This window comes from Dama dama, chromosome 19, assembly GCF_033118175.1.
Source record: "Dama dama isolate Ldn47 chromosome 19, ASM3311817v1, whole genome shotgun sequence".
Classification (NCBI taxonomy): domain Eukaryota; kingdom Metazoa; phylum Chordata; class Mammalia; order Artiodactyla; family Cervidae; genus Dama; species Dama dama.
In genome coordinates, this window is record NC_083699.1 from 63852173 (window position 1) to 63879563 (window position 27391).

Below are 27391 nucleotides of genomic sequence, written 5' to 3' on the forward strand. Positions count from 1 at the left end.
TAGTCAAAAAATACAAGAAGAAAAAAATCTACAAAATCAACCCCCAAATAATTAACAAAATGGCAATAGGAACATAAATATCAATAATTACTTTAAATGTAAGTGTATTAAATGCTCCAACCCAAAGACACATACTGGATGAATGGATACAAAAACAAGACCCATATGTATGCTGTCTACGAGAAACCCACTTCAGACCTAAAGACACATATAAACTGAAAGTGAGTAGATGGAAAAATATATTCCATGAAAATGGGAAGCAAAAGAATGCTGGAGTAGCAATCCTCACATCAGATGAAATAGACCTTAAAATAAAGAGTATTACAAGACAAGGAAAAACACTATGTAATGATCAAGGGATCAATCCAAAAGGAAGACATAACAATTGTAAATATTTATGCACCTGACATACAGCACTTCATACATAAGACAAACACTAGCAGAGATAAAAGGAGAAACTGACAGTAGCACAATAACAGTAGGAGACTTTAACACCCCATTGACACCAATGGACAGATCATCAAAACAGAAAATTAATAAAGAAACACAAGTCTTAAATGATACACTAGATGATAAGGATCTCATTGATATCTTCAGGACATTCCATCCAAATGCAGGAGAATACACCTTCTTCTCAAGTGCACATGGAACATTCTCCAGGATAGACCACATCTTGGGTCACAAATCAAGCCTCAGAAAATTTAAGAAAATTGAAATAATATCAAGAATCTTCTCCATCTACAGTACTATGAGACTAGATATATTAATTACAAGGAAAAAACTGTAAAAAACAGACACATGGAGATTAAGCAACACATTTCTAAATAATCCACAGTTTACTGAAGAAATCACAAGGAAAATCAAAAAATTTCTAGAAAAAACTGACAAAGAAAACACGACAACTCAAAACCTATGGGATGCAGCAAAAGCAGTTCTAAGAGGGAAGTTTATAGCAATACAATCCTACCTCAAGAAACAAGGAAAACATCAAATAGACAACCCAACTTTACACCTAAAGCAACTGGAAAAAGAACAAAAAAAACTTCAAAATTAGCAGAAGGAAAGAAATCATAAAGATCAGAGCAGAAATAATGTAAAAGAAATGAAAGAAACAATAGTAAAGATTAATAAAACTAAAAGCTGGTTCTTTGAGAAGATAAACAAAAATTGACAAACCTTTAGCCAGACTCATCAAGAAAAAAAAAGGGAAGAATCAAATCAACAAAATTAGAAAGGAAAAAGGAGAAGTTACAACAGATAATACAGAAATACAAAGGATTATAAGAGACTATTATGAGCAACCATATGGCAATAAAATGGATAATCTTCAAGAAATGGACAGATTCTCGGAAAAGTTCAGTCTTTTAAGACTGAACCAGGAAGAAATTGAAATTATGAATTAAAAGCACTGAAATTGAAGCTGTGATCAAAAACCTCCCAAAAAACAAAAGCCCAGGACCAGATGGCTTCATGGGAGAATTCTATCAAACATTTAGAGAAGAGCTAATGTCCATCCTTCTAAAACGCTGTCAAAAAGCTGCAGAGGAAAGAACACTTCCAAACTTCTTCTATGAGGCCATCATCACCCTGATACCAAAACCAGACAAAGACAACACAAAATAAGATAACTACCATTCAATATCACTGAAGAACACATGCAAAATTCGTCAACAAAATTTTAGCAAACAGAATTCAGCAACACATTAAAAAGCTCATACACTATGATCGAGTTGGGCTTATTCCAGGGCTCATACACCATGATCGAGTTGGGCTTAATCCTTATGCAAGGATTCTTCCATATACACAAATCAATCAATGTGATACACCATATCAACAAATTGAAAGATCAAAAACCATATGATAATCTCAATAGTCACAGAAAAAGCCTTTGACAAAATTCAGCACCCATTTATGATTAAAGCTCTTCAAAAAAATGGGCATAGAAGGAACCTACCTCAACACAGTACAGGCCATATATGATAAGCCTACAGCAAACATTATTCTCAATGGTGAAAAACTGAAAATATTCCCCCTAAGATCAGGAACAAGACAAGGGTGTCCACTTTCACAATTATTATTCAACTTAGTTGAATAATATTATTCAACAAAAAGGAATTAAGGGAAAGGAAGCGGAAAGAAATATAGAAAAATGCTGGGCAAAGATCGGCAACCACAGAGAGAAGATGTAGGGGACATCAAGAGCCCCAGGTCAGAGTAGGAAAGAGGCTTCTGAGGACCAGGCATTGCTTCATTTGATGACAGTTTTCTGGTGCATGGTTCAGAGCTCAGAGCCTGAGAGGGGCTGGGGAGGTGATGGGCCAGGGCCCAGGGCTAAGGGAGTGGACAGAGCCCTGTAATGCACTTCTCATAGGCCACCTGGAGGATCTTGAAGGCTGGAGCAGGAGCAGGGGGCATGTCTGTAACAGGGTCCTGGGATAAGGCTGGGGGGTGGGCCACTGGGCAGACTCTCCAACAGGGACCTTTGGGGGCCGCCCTCGGGGAATCCATTCCTCCAAGGTCTCCTCCGCAATGAAAGTGATGAGGGAACATGGGCAGTGGGCAGGCGGGATGAGAGTCCAGGGCCAGCACCGGGAGTCCATGCAGGAGCCGTGGGAGCAGGATGGAGTCCTTTTATGACAAGGTCCTCTTCTTTAGGGCCTGGCTCCCCACCAAGTGGCCCTGTCACTGAACAGGAGGTAACCTGTGGGCCCAGACACTTCCGTTTCTCAGGAACCTGCTTCTTTCAGTCAGCCTCAAGCCACTCAGACATTTCAGTGAAGGTCAGTCCGGCTCCTCTGTGACCTTGGCCTCTCTGAGGAGCTTCTCTGCTGGCAGCTGGGACCCCTCACTGCGGGGATACCCTGCCTCTCCTGCACCCACAAGAACCTTTGTTGTGTGAGCACAGTTGTAGACAGAGGCTTGGACTCCCACCTGTCAGAGCCACCATCCTAAAGGGGGAGCAGGGCCTTCTGGGCTCTTCAAGAGTCACCAGCCCCCGATGCTGGCCTTTTGAGATTCGTGAGAAGCTCCTCATCCTCCTTGATAATGGCTGACTGCTTCCTTCTTGGCTTTTCTGCACCTCCGTCACCAGATGGATCATCCCATTAATCCAGAGTCAGAGTTCACCGCATCCTCTGCATCTGACTGGCCCCCTTGGTCTTCGTCATCTCCTGATTCCTCTGTGACACCCCAAAAGCTGTTGAGTAGAGCTCATTTTCCCCCCACACCCCCAGGGGCCCTGAGAGCCATCGCCCCACAGTCTTCAGAGGGCCTGACCCCTCAAACTCCTACCCTGCACTTCCTCCAGCCCTAGCTCACCCAGCATGGTCCTTGGGGCTCCATGTCCCCACCACTACCTTCAGTCTGCCGGCAGCCCAGAAATTATTTTTAAATCAGGAATTGGGACAAATTGCCCAGTGTTATAAAGCCTGACGGGGCTTCCCTGGAGGCTCAGTGGTAAAGAATCTGTCTGCAATGCAGCAGACTTGAGTTCAATCCCTGGGTTGGGAAGATTCTCTGGAGAAGGAAACAGCAACCCACTCCAGTATTCTTGCCTTGAGAATTCCATGGACAGAGGAACCGCACATGGCTACAATCTTTGGGGTCCCAAAGAGTGGGACATGACTGAGCACAGGGCAAAAGTATCCCTATTTCTATTTTACCAACTCTCAGCATGCAGTTTTTGCTAAGTTGTATTTCAATAATAAAATACATGAAGAACTTCATTTTTTCAAACTGCCAAAGGTAAAATATACTCCTCAACAGTAAATTACTGCTTTAATGGTAAAGCCGTCTAAGTAATGGGGCCAGGCATTTTACCAAACCATTTTAAAGATTTTGTCTAAGATTACTAAGACAGTTCATACTGACATTCATTCACCCTGCTTTACACAGACAAGCATGTGCAGCAAAAGGGTTGGAGCCAGATCTACACAAAGTACCACAGAATGTCATCAGTGTGGTTGGTTTTTTTTTTTTAATCTTTAAAATGTGGTTGATTCTTTGGGAACAAACTGAAATGGGGAGTAACCATGAACATATTTCTACAACACAGATTTGCTTATGGCAAAGTGCTCAAGAAAGCTAAAAACATACATTTACAGAAAGACAAGTGTTCTAGACTCGTTAACCTTTTCTCTGATGACAAGTAAGCTATCAATAGCATGCTACCTATCAAGTATTTTTTAAATGACAATAAAGATAACATTAATAACACAACCTGTCCCTTCAAGGTGGAAGTAATGTTTCATTAGAAAATAGGAAGGAACTACCTTTCCTTGGAAACTCAGGCTCTGTCAGTAGACAGAGCACTTTGGAAAAGGATATATATGATGTCCCTTGCTATGTAATTTGGATACAAACAAAATCAATAAATAAATCATCTTTTTTTTTTAAATCTCATATCAGCATATTCTAAAACCTTGGAAATAGGATTTTTGTAACCAGTTTAAAACTATTCCAAACAAAGAATTTCAGTGGAATTTTGATAATAATGAAAAATGGTAAAACCTGTTTATTGCTTTCCAATAACAACTGACAGACATCAGAGAAGACGGATATCTATAGCCAAATTTTAATGAAAGCCTTTCCATAACTGGTGAATGAAATTTAGTTAAAAATGGCCAGTAAAGGAAATTCTTTCATTTGGATTTATGTGTCTTTGTGAGAAATATTCCTCAGTTGCAAAAACCACTACAACAAAGTACTAGAAAAAATGAATTAAGAAATATTTAATGGTTGTATCATACATTTTTTTAAGTTTCAGAAAATCGTGAAACACATTCAAATACAAAAATAATTTCAGTGAGAGTAAAAAGACTTTTGCACCATAAGTAATTAAAGTAAAAATAAGACCATGTTTGTTTCATCATGAGCTCAGTCTCTTCTGGTTATAATGGTGTAGACTTTACAGCAAATACTGACACAGTACTTTGTCCACAACTTGAAAATAAATAAATGTACTTATAGTCAGGAGATCAAATTGCCAACATCTGTTGGATCATCAAAATAGCAAGAGAGTTCCAGAAAAACATCTATTTCTGCTTTATTGACTTTGCCAGAGCCTTTGACTGTGTGGACCACAACAAACTCTCGAAAATTCTGAAAGAGATGGGAATACCAGACCACCTGACCTGTCTCTTGAGAAATCTGTATGGAGGTCAGGAAGCAACAATTAGAACTGGACATAGATCAACAGCCTGGTTCCAAATAGGGAAAGGAGTATGTCAAAGCTGTATATTGTCAGTTTGCTTATTTAAATTACATGCAGAGTACGTCATGCAAAATGCTGGGCTGGATAAAGCACAAGCTGGAATCAAGATTGCCAGGAGAAATGTCAGTGACCTCAGATATGCAGATGACACCACCCTTATGGCAGAAAGTGAAGAAGAACTAAAGAGCCTCTTGATGAAAGTGAAAGAGGAAAGTGAAAAGTTGGCTTAAAACTCAACATTGAGAAAACTAAGATCATGGCATCCAGTCCCATCACTTCATGGCAAATAGATGGGGAAACAGTGGAAACAGTGACAGATTTTATTTTTGGGGGCTCCAAAATCACTGCAGATGGTGACTGCAGCCATGAAAGTAAAAGACACTTGCTCCTTGGAAGAAAAGTTATGACCAACCTAGACAGCATATTAAAAAGCAGAGACATTACTTTGCAACAAAGATCTGTCTAGTCAAGGCTATTTTTTTTCCAGTAGTCAGGTATGGATGTGAGAGTCAGACTATAAAGAAAGCTGAGTGCTGAAGAATTGATGCTTTTGAACTGTGGTGTTGGAGAAGACTCTTGAGAGTCCCTTGGACTGCAAGGAGATCCAACGAGTTCTTCCTAAAGGAAATCAGTCCTGAATATTCATTGGAAGGACTGATGCTGAAGCTGAAGTTCCAATCCTTTGGCCACCTGATGCAAAGAACTGACTCATTTGAAAAAACCCTGATGCTGAAAAAGATTGAAGGTGGGAGGAGAAGGGGATGACAGAGGATGAGATGGTTGGATGGCATCACCGACTCAATGGACATGAGTTTGAGTAAACTCCAGGAATTGGCAATAGACAGGGAAGCCTGGTGTGCTGCAGTCCATGGGGTCACAAAGAGTCAGACACGACTGAGCAACTAAACTGAACTAAAGTGATACTGGATTTTTTTAAACTAATAAGGACCTGCAAACAAAACATTTTGGAAGGCCATGTGCCCTGTGTCAGGGCTCTTCAGAGTGTTCTGTGAACCCGTCACATCAGTGTGACATGTGACATCACTAGAAATGCAAATTCTGCAGCTTAACCCCAGATCTACGGAATCAGAATCTCTGGGATTTGTGGGCCAGGAATATGTGGGCATTTTGTTTGTTTGTTTGTTCTTATTGTTGTTTTGGCTGTGCCATGTAACGTGTGGGATCTTAGTTCCCCAACCAGGGATTAAACCTGCACCGCTTGCACTGGAAGCACAGAGGGTTAACCACTGGACTGCCAAAGAAGTCCTGGAAATACATGTTTTAACAAGACCTTGAAATGATTCTCTGAGGCACATCAAGTCTGTTCACAACCTTTCTCTTCTAAAGCTGCATTTTGCATACCAAATTAAGCCCAAACTTCTCACCATAATATTCAAATACTCTCTAAGTCTTGCCAGTCCTCCTATGACACTCTATTTACAATATCCCCACCATGTTGGATGTCCCAGATGCTCTTGGGTGCTCCTTTCTTCCCTCCTCTCTGCCTTGTTTGTGGTGTTTTCTTCATTGGATTCATCTCCAGCCCTATTATATCTGCTTAACCAGAGTCTCCTTCAGTGCCTGCCTCAAAAGTTACCTATCCTAAGAAGATTTGCATGATTTTAGAATAAGGGGGGAGATCTACTTGCAAGTTCACCCTCCACCACCCCCCCATCTTTTTCTTTAATGCCCAGAGCCACTTGTTTATGTCCCCCAGCCCTGACTATGTTACATTAGTCATTATAGTCATGCAGGCACTAATCTCATTCCCTCTATAGACTTCAGATTCCTTGAAAGAGAAAGATTCTGAAGTCTACATCCTCCTTTATCCCCTAATTTAGCATCGTCCTGGAAGATTCTCAACAGTCTGCCACAGAACAGAAATAAATTCCCGTAGCTGAGCTCCGCCTGCACTGTCGCCATCTTTATCATACTGGTGGGGGTGTTGCCTCATCTTGGAGAACCTGGACTCCCCATGGAGTTTTCTGTATACACAAACCGTCTCTTGCCCTCACATTGCCTGAGCTGGTTATCCTCCTCACTTAGTCACGCCTGAGGTTCAACAGAGTCGCAAATGATGATCAAAACAATAATGGCCATCATGCTTGAGGGCTTACCAGTGTCAGACACTCTACAGGTGTGATCAGCTCCTTCTGTCCCTGAGATGACTCTATTTGGTGGGCATGCTATTATTTCCGTTTTATCACATGGGGAGGCTAAGGTGAAGAGAGGCTAAGGATTGAGTAACTGTGTCAAGGTCACAGGGCTCACAGACCAGCAGAGCCAGGACTGGAATACAGGTCGGCTGGCTTCATGGCCTGCGGAGTTAACCGCTCCTTTACCCTACTTATCACAGAAGACAACACTGCTGAAGGGTCAGCCTTACATCCTCCCCAAGTCACCAGTGCTCATAACCACATGAAAAAGCCATGTTCACTAGATTCAGTCCCAATGACAATATAAAAACTATGATCTTACTATAAAACTTCAACTTAAACCTAGATCAAAGAAATCTGAATTACTCTTCATTTAGACTATAATCTTATATTCCAAAACTTAAATGCTCATAAAGAAAGCTTCATCTAATTTAAGATTACTAGCTCACATAAAGCACAGAGTTAATACTACTCTTCCTCTAAAGTAATCAGTACAAAGAGTCCTTTTCTTCTATAGTAAAATACGTCATAGAACTTGAACTAGTAAGCAATCACTATCTTTTCTTCATAAGAAAAAAAGCCTTTGAAATATGTACCATAACCTCTGAAAAATACAATTATCCTCCCTAAGAATTGAGGCATTTTTTTTCTGACAAAAACCATGGGCAATTGATCTATAGTTCTTTTCTTCCTCAAAAAATTATTGTATATTGTGTAATGATCATTATAATTAAAAATTAAGATGGCTTGCAATAATTTCACCATTATTTGATTCAAAATCTTTATAAAATATTGGCATTTTCCAACATTTATTTTTCCTGTCTATGTTCCATTTAAGGCCAAATTTTCAAACCCAGCTGCCAAATTACACATATAATTACTGCATTTGCGCACAAAAATGTGATAATTGCTTACACAATTTCAGAGGCCAGCTTGAGGCTCTTTTCCAAATTTGTCTTACATGTACAGTGCGGTGTATGTAGTTTTATGTGAAAATGGGAGAAAGTAGAATTCATGGTTTATCTGAGTGAAACATGAAAATGGGTACAAAATAAAGCCTTTCTATAAACGTCTAGGCCTGTCTTCATATTTTTGCCCCATGAAAGTGAAAGTGAGAGTGTTAGTTGTTCAGACATGTTAGTTGCTCTTTGAGACCCCTTGAAGTCTGCCAGGTTCCTCTGTCCTTGGAATTCTCCAGGCAAGAATACTGGAGTGGGTTGCCATGCCCTTCTCCAGGGGATCTTCCTGACCCAGGGATTGAACCTGGGTCTGCATATTGCAGGCAAAATTCTCTACCATTTGAGCCACAGGACTGTCTTCATATTTTTGCCCCATAGACCTTTATAAAAGAAAAGTCTTATAGAGAAGCTCAAACTTGTGCTGGAGTTGGAGTCATGGCAATAGAAAGGGATGATGGCAGGAATACTACTGTGAATAGCCCAGATGCCCATTTTGTTGCAGGCTGACATGCTGTGAGGCATTCTTCCATGAATTGCCTAAGCCAACCTGGGTAAGAAAAGATGAAGATGGTATAAGGCCCACAACTGTATACTCAGTCAAGATAACACCAGCTTCAGCAGAGCAGAGCAGTTGAGCACTGGTGACTGGGGACTTCCCTTCCACCTCTGCCTGATGGCTGACATTCTATTTGATAAATATCCAGCATGGACACAGCTCCCAGTGAGTACTCTTAGTGGAAGGTTTGGTTCAAGAGAAGCAAATAAATAAGATCTAGGTAGTCATACACGGCAGTGAGATGATCTAAGGTACTTTTGTTTCTGCAAAAATAGGACAGAAAATTATTCCCAGTTCCACATAAGCTAATACCTTGGGCTCAAAAAGCATACTTCTCAAGCTCAAGATAATTGGAACTCTGACTAGCCAGATATCTGACTATGGAACTGACCAGAAGGAATTAGGCCAGAAGCCCACTAAATAATCAAGGAAGCTCCATTTTCAAAGGAACCCTTAGAAATATCATCCTTCCCAAGACTCATTATATTTCTTGAGCACTTTATGTATGTGAGGCAATGTTCTAAGCATTTTGCATGGGTTCATTCCCTCTTTACATGCTTATTAATCCTAAAAGACAAGGACTATTTTATATCTGAGTGAACTGAAGCACAAAGAGGTTAAGAAATTTGCCCAACTAGAAAATAAAAAAGCTTGTTATTAGAATCCAGGCATTCTGACTCCAAAGCCTTTACTCTTAACCCCAATATCATGCTGCTTATCAGAAGGAGCCAAGGAAAATAGTGGACAATGGATAGCTTTCCAAAAAGACTTTGGGCAGTCAAGATGACTCTCCATAGAATTCACTGTTAGAATGCAGTTCTCACCATTTCTGTCCAGCAGGAATTATATCATTTGACTAGTAACTATTACATGCTGTTTCTCATTCTTTAGTTTTCCAAATGGCATTTTTTAAAATCCAGTATCCTACTCTTTCTTCCATGGGTTGTGTTGTACGTGGATAACATAGTATTACCAGAAGTCCTTAGACTACAAGAAGTTTTATCCAGATATGACAACGTGGATATCACCCCCACATCACCCAGAAAATCAGAACTTGGAGCTAATGCACCAAATCTTTGAGTTGTCTCTACTGGGGTAATGTGGATGTTTCTGAGAGGATGGTTGGGAAGAAGGGTGTTCATGAGTGCTGGGTAGCCAGGGGACATTCACTGATAACTTAACCAGGATCCACTTGTCTCATTCCAGGTGCGTGGGATCCTCATTCAAGGGCTCTGGGGACCATAAATCTCACCTCCAGTCACAGAAGTGAGTGAGTTCTGATTAGTACTCAAATCAAAACATTCCCATCCCACCTCCACATCAAGCCTTGACATGACAGAAAAGATCAGTAAACCAACTGTAAGCCAATTGTTGTTGCTGTTGTTTAGCCTCCAAGTCATGTCCACCTCTTTTGAGACCCTATGGACTACAGCATGCCAGGCTCCTCTGACATGGGATTTCCCAGGCAAAAACATTAGAGTGAGTTTCCATTTCCTCCTCCAGGGGAATCTTCGTAACCCAGGGATCAAGCCCGCATGTCCTGCATTGGCCGGCTAGTTCTTCACTGTTGAGCCACCAGGGAAGCCGAAACCAACCAGTGCATATCATCTACTCACCTTCACTGGTTCCGTTTAGTCTAAACAATGCAAAGAACAAGGCTTTTGTTCACTGGTAGGGGGAAGAGGTACCTCTCCTCTATCTACACGTGAAAGTGAAACGTGTCACCTTGATGACTGCTGGCAGCCACCTTACAATCACACACAAGTCAGTCATAGACTAAAATGAGAACTGGATAGTAGAGTGAAAGAGGGAAGAAAAAATACTGAAGTCAGGTCTTTGATATCAATAATATCATGGGATTGGATCAACCAATAGTGAAACTCACCAAACCCTGAACTTCCAATTATACTACATGAGCCAATAAGTCTCCTTTTCTACTTAAGCCAGCCTGAGTTTTGTTTTCTGTTAACTGATGTATCTTCTAAGGCTATTTGCATAGTTTGGGGGAGATAATAGCCTAGAAAAGATGTAGCCTACAGCCTCCTAAAAAGTTTAGACTGAAGCCTGGAATATCTGCTCCAATCCCAGTGATACAGACTTCTTGTACCATGAAATTCTACAAGTTCCATCTGGTTTAGGAGATTCTGAGGCAGTCTAGGGCAGTGGAAACACATAGGACTTAATTGAGCTCAAATTCTAGCTCTTTCACTTACTAGTTGGATCAGGTGACCATAAAATTTGTTATCCAAATCAAGATATTTGTGAGTGAAAAGGGATGTTACAAATAATATCTCTGGAAAACAGTCACAAACTGACACAGTGCCAGGAAAATAGGTGTGAACAGTCCATCTATAGCTGGGTTGCTTTGAACAAGTCTTTCAGTGTCAATTCATGTATCTGTAAAATGAGGCTAACAATGTTTGCCTCTCGTGGTTTTTAGAGGGTTCAAGAATAGAAGACACATAATAGATATTGGAATAATTGGCCTTATGAAGAAAGATCATGGTACTTTTTTATTCTAAATGCTCTGTACTGATAGTTGTTTTTTAAAAAATTAATGAAAATAAATGAATACAAATAAGAATCTATGAAAATCTCCCAAACTTTAATAATTCATAAAATCAGGACCAATTTTTTGCACATAGGCATGGTAGGTTACCACCGTTTAGGCAGTTTTCAGGGGAGCAGGAAAGCTCCCCCTCCTCCAAACAAACTTTCCATCCAGTATTTTTGCATGGGAAATCCCATGGACAGAGGAACCTGGTGGGCTGCAGTCCATGAGATCACAGAAGAGTCAGACATGACTTAGCAACTAAACAAGTGAAAGTGCAAGTCACTCAGTCATGTCTGACTCTTTGCAACCCATTTCCATGACTGTATAGTCCATGGAATTCTCCAGCCCAGAATACTGGAATGGGTAACCTTTCCCTTCTCCAGGGGATCTTCCCAGTCCAGGGATGGAACCAAGGTCTTCCGCATTGCAGGCAGATTCTTTACCAGCTAAGCCATAAGGAAAACCCAAGAATACTGGAGTGGGTAGCCTATCCCTTCTCCAGCAGATCTTCCTGACCCAGGAATTGAACCAGGGTCTCCTGCATTACAGGCAGATTCTTTACCAACTGAGCTATCAGGGAAGACCCTACAACAACAGCAATTTTCCAGCTGTTGAAAATGATTGGCTCTTACCTTTCTATAACATGTACCAGTTTAGAGTTTGCTATAGCATGAGCTTATAAAGTAACTAGTCAGTCTCATGGCAGTGACTGCAGAGCTGCTAGAGGGTAAACTCCTTAAAGAAGTGACAACACAGCTTATCGTATCTTGAGGTGTTCACCCTCTTCCCAATATATCCAATCCTGATCACTGTAGTCCTACAGACTTCTCAAAGGATTTTGTCATTGTTATCATCAATGTAAACTTTTCCTTGCTTGTGAATGGATCTTACAAAGTCAAAAGCATTACTTCTCAGCACCCCCATTTGATCTTTACATCATGAATTTGAAGTCATATAAGTGTTCATAAGACACTTCTCTGAGGCAAGATATTATCAGTCAGAATCCACTCCAAAGGCAAAAATGACACCAGTTATCCAAACAGAAATTTTAATTTATTTGTTAATTGACTAAATAAAAGGATAGAAAGAACTGTAAGGTATTTTGGAGGTAACAACATCAGGAAATAGCCACTGCTCCTAGGACTGAGGGAATAAAGAGAAAAGGTTGAAATTATAAAAATTCAAATTATTAAGACTGGCTTCAAAAGGGGGCTCTATGGAACTGAAGCTCAGGCTGCTGAGGAGTGGGCACTGCTCACATGGTCCTGGTGACCCTGAGTCCAGAGGAGGGTCCTGGTGGTTGGGACCCAGATTTCTGAGGAGGTGGCTCCAGCCGACAAGAGCTGGCATCTCTGAAGAGGGAGCCATAAAGATTTTACAACAAGCTAGATTCCTATGCTGCTCTAGGAAGGAACTCCCCCTTCCTAGGCGAACAAGCATCGCTATGTTACCAAGTCCAAGCTAGCTCTGCTCACCACACAACAGGCCAATGAATCTGAGAGAAGAGGTGGTGAGGCAAAGAATATGACTTTATTTGGAAAACCGGCTGACCAAAAAGATGGCAGACTAATGTCTCAAAGTAACCAACTTATCTGGGTCTGGATGCCAGGTTCTTTTATAGAGTCAGAGAGAGAAACGCAATGAGGATCTAAAGTCAAAAGACAAGAGGGAGGGAGAAGTGATGGGGAAGTAAAGGGTCTTCAGTCTTCCAAAGCATCTCTGGGAACTCCCAATCTTTGGAAGGGGTGTGTTAACCTCTTCTTTTTGTTGTAGACATTCTCAGGTGGGCAGGGTCAGATTGTCTCTCTATAAGCTGAACAAAGGCACTTTAGTTCACAGTTAGGCAGACGGGACTTCCCTGGTGGCTCAGATGGTAAAGCGTCTGCCTACAATGCGGGAGACCTGGGTTCAACCCCTGAGTTGGGAAGATCCCCTGGAGAAGGAAATGGCAACTCACTCCAGTACTCTTGCCTGGAGAATCCCATGGATGGAGGAGCCTGGTAAGCTACAGTCCATGGGGTCGCAGGGCATGACTGAGCGACTTCACTCACTTTAGGCAGACGGGCAGTGTCCTCTGAGGCAGGCTATTATTTATGATTATAATAACAAAAGCAAAGAAAAGCAAGTCAAAGAAACAGTTTCCAACATGGAGTCAGAATTGGCTTCCTCTCTGTAACAGCTACGGTTACAGTCACAGGAACAAGAAGCAAAACCAGAACAGGAAGGATCTTGCCATCTCCCTCTAGTGCTCCCTACTGGCAGAGCCTACACGTAATCAGTTTATAAAGTCACATGTGTTTTGCAGAGTCCCAGCCTCAGGATCACAAGGCAAAGGACAAGTTTAGAGCTTAGAGATAATATCTTAATGTCTAACACAGAGCAGCAGATTTGTACTGTGTGGAGGAGGAACCCGCAATGTGACTCTCAGGATAAAAATACCCAGTTCCTGTAAGATATCTCCCAAGCTTCCTACGCCACCACCAATGAAAGTATTTGAAAACTGAAAGGAAAGTGGTATAGTCATTATTTCCTCTGGAAAACATATCTGAAGAGGTGACCCCTAACAGTTTGAATATCAAAAGCTGATTTGTTGACATCTTAGTGACCATATCTGTCATGTGAACATGCCAGAAACATCATAGTGTTTCTGTTCCTGAAGAAAATGTGAAGATGCTTTTCCCCCAGGTAGCATCTTAGACACTGTGATTTTTCTTCGTAGATGTCTATGGAGCCACAATTTGAATATTCCTATTTTCTAAGGGAACTGAAGGAGAAAATACTGATTATGGAATATTCTAAAAGTCACACAGTGTGTATAAAGCTAATAAAAAGACATATTGTGGTCATGGTAGAATTTTCAAAGAGAGAATGATCGTGGTTTCACTGTGCCTACCTATTTGGCAATTCTTCTTCTGTATAAAATGTCTATTCATTATATTGCCTAGGTCTTTTTGACTGAGTTTTGAATAGATTTAACAAGACACGAAAGTCTATATTCTTATATACCAATTTTTGGCAACTGTAAAATACATAAAATGTTTTTCTGTCGTCTTTCCTGGGACAGTTCGATGCAGCGGTCAACCACAAACATGTTCAGAAAGTTCCTTTAATTGGCAAATTGGAAGACCGGCCTTAGACCAGTGCTTTGAACTCCAGTAATCCTAAAAAAAGACCTAAAAAATACATATGACTCGAGCACAGTTTGTTCTGGGAATCTCTTTCTGGATAAATGGGGGTAGAACAAAATAGAGGACAAGGATGACAACTGTCTTAGGCTTTCAAAGCCCTAAGTAGCTATAAAAGTTAGGCAAAAAGACAAGAAAGAAGCAAGATCTAAGGATTAAGCTAAACCACTCCCCAGAAGGGAGGGGTAATGTCATGTGGTTCATGCAGCTCTGGCACTTAACAGGTCTATCAAATCATATCCTAGTATGAATAGTTCACAGAATGGAAATGTATAATAAATGCCTGAGGATTTAAGATGTTTTCATCACAGCCACTGCCTAAATGGCTCATGCTCAGTTGAGAGGTCACTAAAAGTTACATAATAATTTAAAATGCAGACTCTGGACCATGCTGTATAAATGCCAAACCAGGTACCTCTTATTTATAGGTACACAATCATGAGTAAGTTACTTCACTATCTGTGCTTTGGGCTCTTATTTGTAAAATGAAGACAAGAATATATCTACCTAAAATCAATTGGGATAAAGTGTCACAAAAATAGAAGGGTTTAAAAATTACAGATTTATTATTAATATTATATTCACTGTGACTCTTATGACTAACCACATTTTCATCTCTATTTTGGCTTCCAGGGAACTCAGAGTCAAATTTATAATACTCTCTCAGCAACTATATAGGACCTAATGACATCAACACTTGTGTCATAACCAAATCTTTATAAGAATTCCATTCCCACTTTTACTCTTTACCTAATTTTTCAACCTCTGTATGTTTTTACCCTGTGTTATTATAAATATGTTCATAGGTGTCCTCGGAATCTTTTTGAAACACATACACATATTCAAAAATAAGTATTTTTATTCTTCTAAAGTTGTTCTCAGACTCATTTTGTATTAATAAGGCATACACCAAGTAAGTGATAGTATTTTCCCAGACAAAGCTATGAATTCTTCAAGCACAAAGGGTCCATTTATCTGAACAGGAAAAAATTAAAAGTTTGATAACACTCTCTATTGGTAAAACTGAGAAAAAACAAGTGATTTGGTCAATTAGATCAAAATCACAAATTCATGAAACTACAGATCCAACATTTTCTTATCTAGGCATTCCTCCTACAGATGCACTGGTACCCAGAGACAAAATGACATATGTACACAGTTACTCACTTTAGCCTTCTTTCTTTGCAAAAAGATTTTATTAAAGTACGCTGGATTTAAAATGCTGTGTTAGTTTTCAGCAACATGAATCAGTTATACACATACTAGCCTTATTTCTAACAAGAGATTGGAAACAAAACAAATGTCCATCAACAAATGGTTGGATAAATAAATTATTTCACTTCTCAAACACTTGTATAGATCTTTGAAATGCTCCCAGTCTATGGACACTCAGCCTATGATGTCTGATGATTAAATTGGTCCTAACGGAGCCAATAAGCATCAATCTTCATCCTACTTGACCACAAAGCCTTATATTGCCAGGCCAGTGTTTTCTGCTGCCTATAAAGGTCACAGCGGGTAAATGAATTGCTACTACACAAATATGTGCACTGTTTTCATTTACGCATTCAGTCTCATATATTTTAACTGAAATCTTTTTTATTAATTAATTTATTTTTTTAGTTTGGGTTGCACTGGGTCTTCACTGCTGCATGCAGGCTTTCTCTGGTTGTGGTGAGTTGCGACTCTTTGCTGTGGTGCATAGGCTTCTCATTGCCAAGGCTTCCCTTGTGGACCACAGACTCCAGACACACAGGCTTCAGTAGTTACAGCTCAAGGTCTCCAGGGAGCAGGCTCAGTAGTTGTGGAACCTGGGCTTAGCTGCTCCACAGAAAGTGGAATCTTCCCAGACTTCAGTCTCATGTATTGCTGATGGGAATGTAAGTTAAAAACTTACAGAAGACGTTGGTGCATTGTATTCCAAAGCATAACCTCATAAGAAGGCTTTGACTGCTCATATGAGGCCACTCAGTCTTTCTTCAATATCTGAGCATTTATATGACACAGTCAAAAAGAACCACCAGCACAACACTCTACACCCTGTGATAAACCAGAAACAATAGGTTGGCTTGCTGAATTAGTTTTCTATGGCTGCGTAACAAATTGTGTATGAGTTAGTCACTCAGTTGTGTGTGACTCTATGACACCACGGGCTATAGCCCGCCAGGCTCCTCTGTCCACGGAATTCTCCAGGCAAGAATACTGGAGTGGGTTGCCATTTCCTCCTTCAGGGGCATAATAAATTACCCCAAAATTTAGCAGCTTAAAGCAATAAACACTTATTATCTCACATAGTTTCTTGAGTCAGAGGTCCAAGTGGGGATTAGATAAGTGGTTCTGCATCAAGGTGTCTCATGAGGTTGCAGTTAACGTTGTCTAGGGCCGCAGTCATCGGAAGGCTTAAGTGAGGTGGGAGGATCTGCCTTTAAGGTGACTCACTCAGGTTCGAGGAGTTAGTGCTGGTAGAAGGTCTCAGTTACTCACCCACACGGACCTTCCCATAGGGTGTCCCCATGACATGACAGCTGGTCACACCAGGGAAAGTGACCCAAGAACAAGTAGGTAGAAACTGAAATGCCTTTAATGACCTGATCTCCAAAGCTACACACCATCTTGTCTCCCATATCCCTTTCTTTAGAAGCAATTAATTGTCTGGCCCACTATTACGTGAAGAAGAATTAGGTTCCACCTTTTGAAGGGATAGTTTCAAAGAATTTGTAGACATAATTTAAAGCCATCATGATCATCTTGCATGCTTCTAGTCTCCCAAAGAAAAAGTACTTGCATATTTCCTGTAAACCTGTGACTCTGCAACAAAAACAATTTTATCCCCAACTTTGGCTAAGCAGGTATTCTAAGATGTATCATGTCCTAGATGGATATGATTATCATGTGAGCAAGTTGCTGTTTTCACTATAATGTATGGATGTGAGAGCTGGACCATAGAGAAGGCCGAGCACCTAAAAACTGATGCTTTTACTGTGGTGCTGGAGAAGACTTTGGAGAGTCCCTTGAACTGCAAGGAGTTCCAACTAGTCAATCCTAAAGGAAATCAGTCCTAAATATTCATTAGAAAGACTGTTGCTAAAGCTGAAGCTCAAATACTTTGGCCACCTGATGTGGATAGCTGACTCACTAGAAAAGACCTGATGCTGGGAAAGACTGAGAGCAGGAGGAGAAGGGGATGACAGAGGATGAGATGGTTGTATGGCATCATCGACTCGATGGACATGAATTTGAGCAAGCTCTGGGAGATAGTGAAGGACAGGGAAGCCTGGTGTGTTGCAGTCCATGGGGTCACAAAGAGTCAGATATGACTGAGCAATTAAATAACAAGAGTAATGTAAGCTTGGTAACTGATAATTTTGCAGTTTTTCCTTAAATATTAGTTATGTTTTTGATAACTTCAGCCAGTCCTTCTGAAGTCTAGCTTCCTTGCACTCTTTGCAAGTAAATTTTTCTCTCTTTTTCTAAATACCTCTGTTTGATGAGGCATGGTAGAACCTCTCGCCCTACTCCCTAATTTCCATCCAGCCTCACAAAGGAAGAAAATTGTAGAAAAATGGTAAATAAGCTGGCCCAAGTAAGATCAGAGAGACAGGAGCACACAAAGAGGAAATCATCATATGTTTCTACCTGCCATCTTACACTTCTGCCATTTCTGTGAGAGATACTTTCCCCGGGTAGTCCTGCTTCTTCAGCCTGGGCAGCAGAATGAATATGCAGTGAACAGAGCCAGCCCAGGAATCTGCAGACCTGAAGCATAAAGTAGAGAGGTCAAGTCAACACTCAGACTCTTGAACAAAAGTAAGTATTATTTTAAGACATCATATTTTGATGCAATTTGTTAGGCAGCAAAAGCTAGCTGCTAAACCCAGTTTTACTTAGACGACCACTCCCACACCAATAATCTATGAGCAGCACATGTGACCATGGAAGAAAACTGCATCTTCTGTACATGTTTGAAAGAGAAGGGATAAATGGCTCTCAGAAGAAGGTTGTGGCAGGGACTGGGGAGAGTTCTGGGCACAAAGATCAGCAGGGACACCAGAGTCTGAAATTCCCTAACTGCCAACTGTGTTTTCACTCCTTTATTCAGCAAACATTCTATCCAGTGAAATCTTTATTTTTTCTCACTTAAAACTCTTCTGCTACAGAGACTTCCCTGGTGGTCCAGTGCCTAAGACTCTGCACTCCCAATGCGGGGGACCCAAGTTCAATCCCCCATTATGGAACTAGACCCCACCTGAGACAGCTAAAGATCTCACCTATTGCAACGGTGATCAAAGATCCCACAGGCCAAAATTAAGACCCGTTGCAGCCAAATAAATACACAAAACAATAAAACTCTTCTGCTACAACTAAACAAAAATGCCTTTCTGGAGTTGGTGAGATTGAAAAGAAGACTGGGAAAGGGAAAGACTGGTTTCAAGCAAAGGACTCATCGGCATGAGTGGGGAAGTGAGACCAAGAGGTGAGGTATCTGTTAGGAGAGAAACCAGAGGCTGGAGGGCGTGAACTCCGGACCCAAGGGGGCTCACGTGTGGCTGCTCTAGTCTTTCTTGCCTTGGCTGCATCCTGGGGAGAGTTCTTTGAGGAGGAACTAACTTTCCAACCCGGGCAGAGTTCTTTGAGGAAGGGTGTTGGAGAAACCATTGAAAATGTGCCAAGAGACAAAGACAGAAATATAGATCAATGGAACAGAATAGAAAGCCCAGAGATAAATCCACGGACCTATGGATACCTTATCTTTGACAAAGGAGGCAAGGATATACAATGGAAAAAAGACAACCTCTTTAACAAGTGGTGCTGGGAAAACTGGCTAACCACTTGTAAAAGAATGAAACTAGAACACTTTCTAACACCATACACAAAAATAAACTCAAAATGGATTAAAGATCTAAATGTAAGACCAGAAACTATAAAATTCTTAGAGGAGAACATAGGCAAAACACTCTCCGACATAAATCACAGCAGGATCCTCTATGACCCACCTCCCAGAATATTGGAAATAAAAGCAAAAATAAACAAATGGGACCAAATGAAACTTAAAAGCTTTTGCACAACAAAAGAAACTATAAGCAAGGTGAAAAGACAGCTCTCAGATTGGGAGAAAATAATAGCCAACGAAGCAACAGACAAAGGATTAATCTCAAAAATATACAAGCAACTCCTGCAGTTCAATTCCAGAAAAATAAATGACCCAGTCAAAAAATGGGCCAAAGAACTAAACAGACATTTCTCCAAAGAAGACATACAGATGGCTAACAAACACATGAAAAGATGCTCAACATCACTCATTATCAAAGAAATGCAAATCAAAACCACAATGAGGTACCATTACACGCCAGTCAGGATGGCTGCTATCCAAAAGTCTACAAGCAATAAATGCTGGAGAGGGTGTGGAGAAAAGGGAACCCTCTTACACTGTTGATGGGAATGCAAACTCGTACAGCCACTATGGAGAACAGTGTGGAGATTCCTTAAAAAACTGGAAATAGAACTGCCATATGACCCAGCAATCCCACTGCTGGGCATACACACCGAGGAAACCAGATTTGAAAGAGACACGTGCACCCCAATGTTCATTGCAGCACTGTTTATAATAGCCAGGACATGGAAGCAACCTAGATGCCCATCAGCAGACGAATGGATAAGGAAGCTGTAGTACATATACACCATGGAATATTACTCAGCCATTAAAAAGAATTCATTTGAATCAGTTCTAATGAGATGGATGAAACTGGAGCCCATTATACAGAGTGAAGTAAGCCAGAAAGATAAAGACCAATACAGTATACTAATGCATATATATGGAATTTAAAAAGATGGTAACGATAACCCTATATGCAAAACAGAAAAAGAGACACAGATGTACAGAACAGACTTTGGGACTCTGTGGGAGAAGGCGAGGGTGGGATGTTTCGAGAGAACAGCATCGAAACATGTATATTATCAAGGGTGAAACAGATCACCAGCCCAAGTTGGATGCATGAGACAAGTGCTCAGGCCTGGTGCACTGGGAAGACCCAAGGGATCGGGTGGAGAGGGAGGTGGGAGAGGGTATCTGGATGGGGAATACATGTAACTCCATGGCTGATTCATGTCAATGTATAACAAAAACCACTACAATATTGTAAAGTAATTAGCCTCCAACTAATTAAAAAAAATGAAAAAAAAAGAAAATGTGCCAAGAGAAAGCCCGAGAGCTGAGGGGCACAAAATGGCCACAGGGGCGGCATCTCCCTCATCCCCACAAGCACGTTCTTGTCATTCCTTCCCCCGGCTCTGCACGCCACCACCAACGGAAGCACACGGAAGTTACAAACAGGAGACCCGACGCCCCCGCTAGTGTGGTCCTCAATCATTACAGTTCAGTTCAGCTCAGTCGCTCACTCATGTCCGACTCTCTGCGGCCCCATGAACCGCAGTATGCCAGGCCTCCCTGTCCATCACCAACTCCCGGAGTCCACCCAAACCCATGTCCATCGAGTCGGTGATGCCGTCCACCCATCTCCTCCTCTCTCGTCCCCTCCTCCTCCTGCCCTCAATCTTTCCCAGTATCAGGGTCTTTTCAAATGAGTCAGCTCTTCACATGAGGTGGCCTAAGTATTGGAGTTTCAGCTTCAGCATCAGTCCTTCCAATGAACACCCAGGACTGATCTCCTTTAGGATGAACTGGTTGGATCTCCTTGCAGTCCAGGGGGCTCTCAAGGGTCTTCTCCAACACCACAGTTCAAAAGCATCAATTCTTCTGCGCTCAACTTTCTTTATAGTCCAACTCTCACATCTATATGTGACTACTGGAAAATTGTTAGAGTAGCTTATTCTTTAAGCCAGAACTTTCCGGCAATGTGTCCCTGATCATCTGGGGCTTTGATTCCTCCGCTTGAAGTATGCCACACGTCCTGTCAAAATAACTTCTTACAGCTGCCTAACAACTGTGGGTGGCCTGTGATCACCTTGTCAAAGTGTCTGTTACACCCAGAGCTGGTTGCCAGCTCTGACTTACTTCCTGGTTCCCCCTCCCCACAACTTATATTCCAAGGATCATCTCTTCTCTTATTTATTTTATTCTTTTTTGGCTGGCAGTTGCTGGGCCAAACAGCAATTTGCAGTTATTTATGCAGCTTAAACCCTATTGTCAATATCCTTATCCTCAGTACACCACCATTCCAGGGGTGTGAGCTGAGCTTTTCAGAGTCACGGTGAGTTGGGGAGGGAAGGAGGCTGAGGTTCACAGAAGCAAGGCTTCCTGGGGTCCTCAGCCAAAGCACACATTGTTGCCGAGCTGCTTTTTCTCCTTCTTGCTTCTATTTGGGATGGATTTTCATTTGGAATTAAAAACAGATCACAGCTTGCTGTTTGTTTGCTATTGTCAGGTCAGACCCAGCACTCAGGGAGAGGGTGGTATGGCTGTGTGTGTAGAATTTTCTTGGCAGTTTAATAAGGATGGTGGAATTTGTCTGCATTTGTGTAGTTCCTTCTCTCCCTGACTCTCAAAGTCCTTCTCAAACAGAATTTAATCCTCCCCGAAGTCAGGTGTGGATGGGACATTGTCCCCCTCCTCCCTCAAGTCCATTTCAGCAGGTACAGTTGGAGGAGAACAGGTGAAAGCAGACGGGAGAAGAGCTGTGAAGGCTGACATGTCCTCAGAGACCCACGGGTGTGGCCTATGTGCTACCTACAGAACAGCATCCCCTGCAGGCAGGCATCTTCCCAAATGGCACGCTTCCATCCCCACTGATGCGGTCCCGGCCAGGGCACGCAGCTCAGTGAGAGGGCACCCTGTCCCCTCATCCAGGCACTTTTGGAGACAGCACGGCTACCCAGTTCAGCCCTGAGTTCTTAAACCCACCGAAGTGAAGTAGGTTTTTATATGCAGGGTCAGAATTTTGTCCTTGGAGTTCACTATATCCCTATTACACTGTTGACCCATTGAAAAGCCCACCAATGCCTTAACATCTAAGTTGAAAATTACTGTTCAGAGACCTTTAAGAGTCTTTGCAAGCATCATCTCAGTTATTCCATAAATATTTATTAAGCTCTTACATACAAAGCACAAGGCCCCTCCGAGAGCTTAAAACCCTTTGGGAAGACCACAAAAACTGTGATAATAAACAACTATCGCTGTGGTAGGCAGCTTTTGACAGGGTCCCTAGCGATCCTCACCTCCTGGTATTAATGCTCTTGTGTGAATTCCTCCCTTGAAAGTGAGCCAGACCTATGGCTAAAGGAGTCTAATCCATTCTAGAGAACAGCCTATAGTGAAAGCAAAGGCCCAAGACTAAATTCCGTCTTGCCAATGTTCTCTCACCTGCTCACTCGGGTAGAGCAATCCGCTGTATTGTAGATGCTCTCAGTTCAGTTCAGTTCAGTCGCTCAGTCGGGTCCGACTCTCTGCGACCCCATGAAGCACAGCATGCCAGGCCTCCCTGACCATCACCAATTCCTGGAGCTTACTCAAACTCACGTGCATGGAGTTGGTGATGCCCTCCAAGAAACCCATAAGGTAAAGAGCCAAGGCCTCAGCCTGATAACCCAGGAGGAACTGAGTTCAGCCAGCAACCACATGAGTGAACAACAAAGTGGATCCTCTCCAGTCAAGCCTTGATACAACTGCTACCTTGTGAGAGACCCCAAGCAGAGAGGGCTGAGATGCCTGAGCCATAAAAACTGTGAAATAATAAATGTACGTTATTTTCTTTGGGGATGACATGCTACACGGCACAAGGCTATAATCACACGGTGTCAGGCAGGACCATGGTCCCCTCTGGGCTCTGATTCCTTGAGTGGGGAAGGATCCGCTTCCACATGTATTCACAAGGTTGTCAGCAGAGTTCAATTACTCAAAGGCTGTTGAACGGAGGGCTCAGCTTCTGGCTGGCTGTTGGTGGGAGGCCGCCCCCAGGTCTTCACCACCTCCATCTATGGTCTAGCTCATGAGATGGCCGTGGTCTTCCGTCAGAATGGGCCAAAGAGGGCAAGCAAGGCAGAAGCCCAGGTCTCTTTATAACCTAATCTCAGAAGTAACATCCCATCACATGTGCCACTTTCTATGGGTTAGAGGCCCTCACTCAAGGGGAGGAGATTACACAAAGATGGGGTCTCCAGGACCTGGAGCCCACGGGAGACCATCTTGGGAGCAGCTCAGCACGTCTTCTCCATCACTTCCTCATTCTGTCCCTTCCCCAGGCCCTCGTAAGACTTGGAGATTCCCTCGGGCCCGCTGTCTCTCCATTCTCCCATCCCCATGTGAATTTGTACACAGCCTCCACAACTCAGACAGATGGTGCCAAAGCCTCCTAATAAGCCTATCCACCTTCTTACTACTCTCCCAGCTGGGACCCAGACAGCTGACTACTCTTTCCAAGACATCACATTGTATTTTATAATTTTCCTATTGGAAAATTCTCACTGGTTCCCAAATTTCTCTAGTGTCCCTAAAGACTTTCTCAGTCTAACCCAGTGTGCTGCTCCAACAACACTTTCCTTCCAACTCTCCTCTGACCAAAGAGGTACACTCCTTGTCCCTATGTCCAAGGCCCTCTGATCTCCGTTTCCACGGCTTTGCATGCTGGTGCTGTTCAGTCACTAAGTTGTCTCTGACTACTTTGCAACCCCATGCAAAGAGTGCCAGGCCCCTCTGTCCATGGGACCTCCCAGGCAAGAATACTGGAGTGGGCTGCCATTTCCTTCTCCAGGGCATCTTCCCGAATACGGGACTGAACCCACATCTCTTGCATTGGCAGGTGCATTCTTTACCACTGGGCCGCCAGGGAAGCCCTTGCATGCTGTTTCCCTCCATTATTCTCACCCTTCTCTCCAGCTAGTGGAATCCCCTCCCCCAAATTCCACGTCTCAGCTCCAGTCCTATCTCCTTCCTGAAGCTTTAAAACTTATAATAGACTGTCTTGGACATAGTCGGTCAAGTAATCTATGTGTTAGCATAGTTTGAAGCATCCTGGATCCAAATGGCCTCTTCCTCCTCCAGGTTCTTGAGCTACCCTTTCCTCACTGAACTTCTGGCCTGATACTTATCACAGTTACTGTTAGTGGGCAGTCTCAGTAGAAAAATAATAAGCTATCGATATCTGCATACTAATTGAAGGTAAGAAGCAAGTTGAGATGTGAAACAAGTTTGAAGAGACTAGGCTGTACCATCAACCTTGACCACAGTCATATATGTTCTAGAGCTGTTCTATCAGCCTTCCTGGGATTCTATTGCTTACAATCCTGTTTCCAGTGATTTATCATTAACCCAAAGAATGTACTGCCATTGACATTCATAATCATGACATTCTTAGAGTTCTCAGACATTGTTTCTTTTTTTTAATTTATTTTAATTGGAGGCTAATTGCTTTACAATATTGTAGTGGTTTTGCCATACATCAGCATGAATCAGCCATGGGGGCACATGTGTCCCCATCCTGAACCCCCTCCCACGTCCCTCCCCATCCCATCCCTCTGGGTTGTCCCAGGGCACCGGCTTTGAGTGCCCTGTTTCATGCATCGAACCTGGACTGGCAATCTATTTCACATATGGTAATATACATGTTTCAGTGCTATTCTCTCAAATCATCCCACCCTCGCCTTCTCCCACAGAGTCTAAAAGTCTGTTCTTTATATCTGTGTCTCTTTTGCTGTCTCACATACAGGGTCATCATTACCATCTTTCTAAATTTAATACATATGTGTTAATTTCCTGTATTGGTGTTTTTCTTTCTGACTTACTTCACCCTGTATAATGGGCTCCAGTTTCATCACCTCATTAGAGCTGATTCAAATGTGTTCTTTTTAATAGCTGAGTAGTATTCCATTGTGTATACATACCACAGCTTTCTTATCCATTCATCAGACATTGTTTCTTAGCTACATGCATATTGTGGTGAAACAAACAGACAACAAAAACTAATAATTGGTGTCACCTACTAAATACCCTAGATTATGTTGTTCTTTCTAATGCTCACAACAACCCATTTTACAATAGAGAAAATGGAGACCCAGAGAGGTTAAGTAACTTACCAAAGGTAAATTGCTTTTGGTGACTGGTGAGACCAAGATTCCAACACCCATCTGGCTGAGTCCAAATGCCATGCAACTTACTCTTCTGGACATCACAACTGGGAGGGTGGCCTCATGCATGTTTAGGAAACATTGTAAGTCAGGAAGATTCCCTGGGGGAGGAAGGAAATGCCCACTCCAGTATTCTTGCCTGGGGAAATCCCATAGAGAGAGGAACCTGGCAGGTTACAGTCCATGGGGTTGTAAAAGAGTCAGACACGACTGACTAAGCACAAACATACACACACACACACACACACACACACACACACACGCATGCATATTTATTTTGAATGGTTATCATTGAATGGGAGGCAGCCTATATCATTCTCTCTGGAATGATTTTATCATCTTTTAGCAGCTGTGCCAAACCACTGTGTGCCTGTAGGAAAATCATCTTTCTCTACGGCTCAAATGAAATGAAGAGCAGACTGGCCAACTTACCAAGAAAACTTAAGTGTAAGGAGAGATAGAGCGACTTCCCTGGAGGTCTGGTGGCTAAGACTCTATGCTTCCAATGCAGGGGGTGCAGATTCAATCCCTGGCCAGGAAAATAAGACCCCACATGCCACTTGGCCAATAAATAAATATGCTTTAAAAAAAAAAAAAAACAAGGAGGGATGGATGGTGGAATTGGATGGAATCATCCTATCCCACACCAGGTCCTCTAATGCTCTTGTCCTCATATTGATCTTGGGGAAATACCTTCACATAGGTTGCTTTTTTTTTTTCACCCCAGAAATAAGTCTGATCCTGTCTTCTGAAAGAGATTTTCTGGAGAGATATCAGCATGATATATTAAGAAAACACACAAATGTGTTTCCCAGAAACACAGGGGAATGTGAGGTACCGCTTTATTTCAAAGTCAGCAAACCTTATCCCAGAGATATCTCAGGTAACTGTTTCCCGGGCTCTCCAGAACATCCGTTCAAATAACAGCATCTAATTCATGCACTACATTGACATGAGCCAAGCCCATCCATCTGGCAAAGATGAGGGTGCAGGAGACAGGGAGATGCTGAAACTGGGTGATTAAGGCCTGGGAACCATGCGTGTGACCTGTGAACAGAGGGGGGCAGCAGAGAGCCGCTGGAGCGGTAAGCTCACCGGGGCGCTTCCAAGTGGGCAGGTGGCTCTGGGTCACCAGGGAGACCTGGGCTGGAACTCCCGCCCCAGGGTCAGTAACCCGGATGAAGAACTGGTCCCCTTGAGGTCCCTGGCTGGGATTTACAAACAGGACCTTAAATTTTCCACACTGTGGCCAGATCGTCACAAACCTGCCTCTGCTCATGTCCTCCTCCAGCTAAAAGGACACCGGAATCAACCTCCCCATTGCTTAAAACGAGTTCTCAAGTTTTGCATGCACATGCCATGACTTGGAGTACACAGTAAAACATAGCTCACTGGGCCCCATTCTCAGAACCTCTGACATGTTAGGTCTGGGGCAGAGTCCAGGAATTTGCATCTCAGACAAGGTCCCGGGTGGTGCTGCTGCTGCTGGTCTGGGCTGGTCCGGGGACCGCATCTGTGAGCCAGCATCTGAGAAGATGATGGCTCCCCCAGCCCTCTCCCATCCAAAGCCTCTTCCAAACCACTCACGTCTACGGCATCCCCCACACGCTCACACTCTGCTCCACCCACGAACATCCTTCAGCTCCCCAGGGCAGCCGCATTTCCCCAGCCTCTGGCTTTTCATCTCTGCCCT

The 27391-nt window shown here is 42.5% G+C and overlaps 1 pseudogene; it reads right to left on the bottom strand.

The window, feature by feature from the left end:
• Positions 1–2278: 2278 nt before the first annotated feature.
• LOC133074093 (vacuolar protein sorting-associated protein 72 homolog) lies at positions 2279–26977 on the bottom strand (annotated as a pseudogene).
• Between the last annotated feature and the right edge of the window lie 414 nt (positions 26978–27391).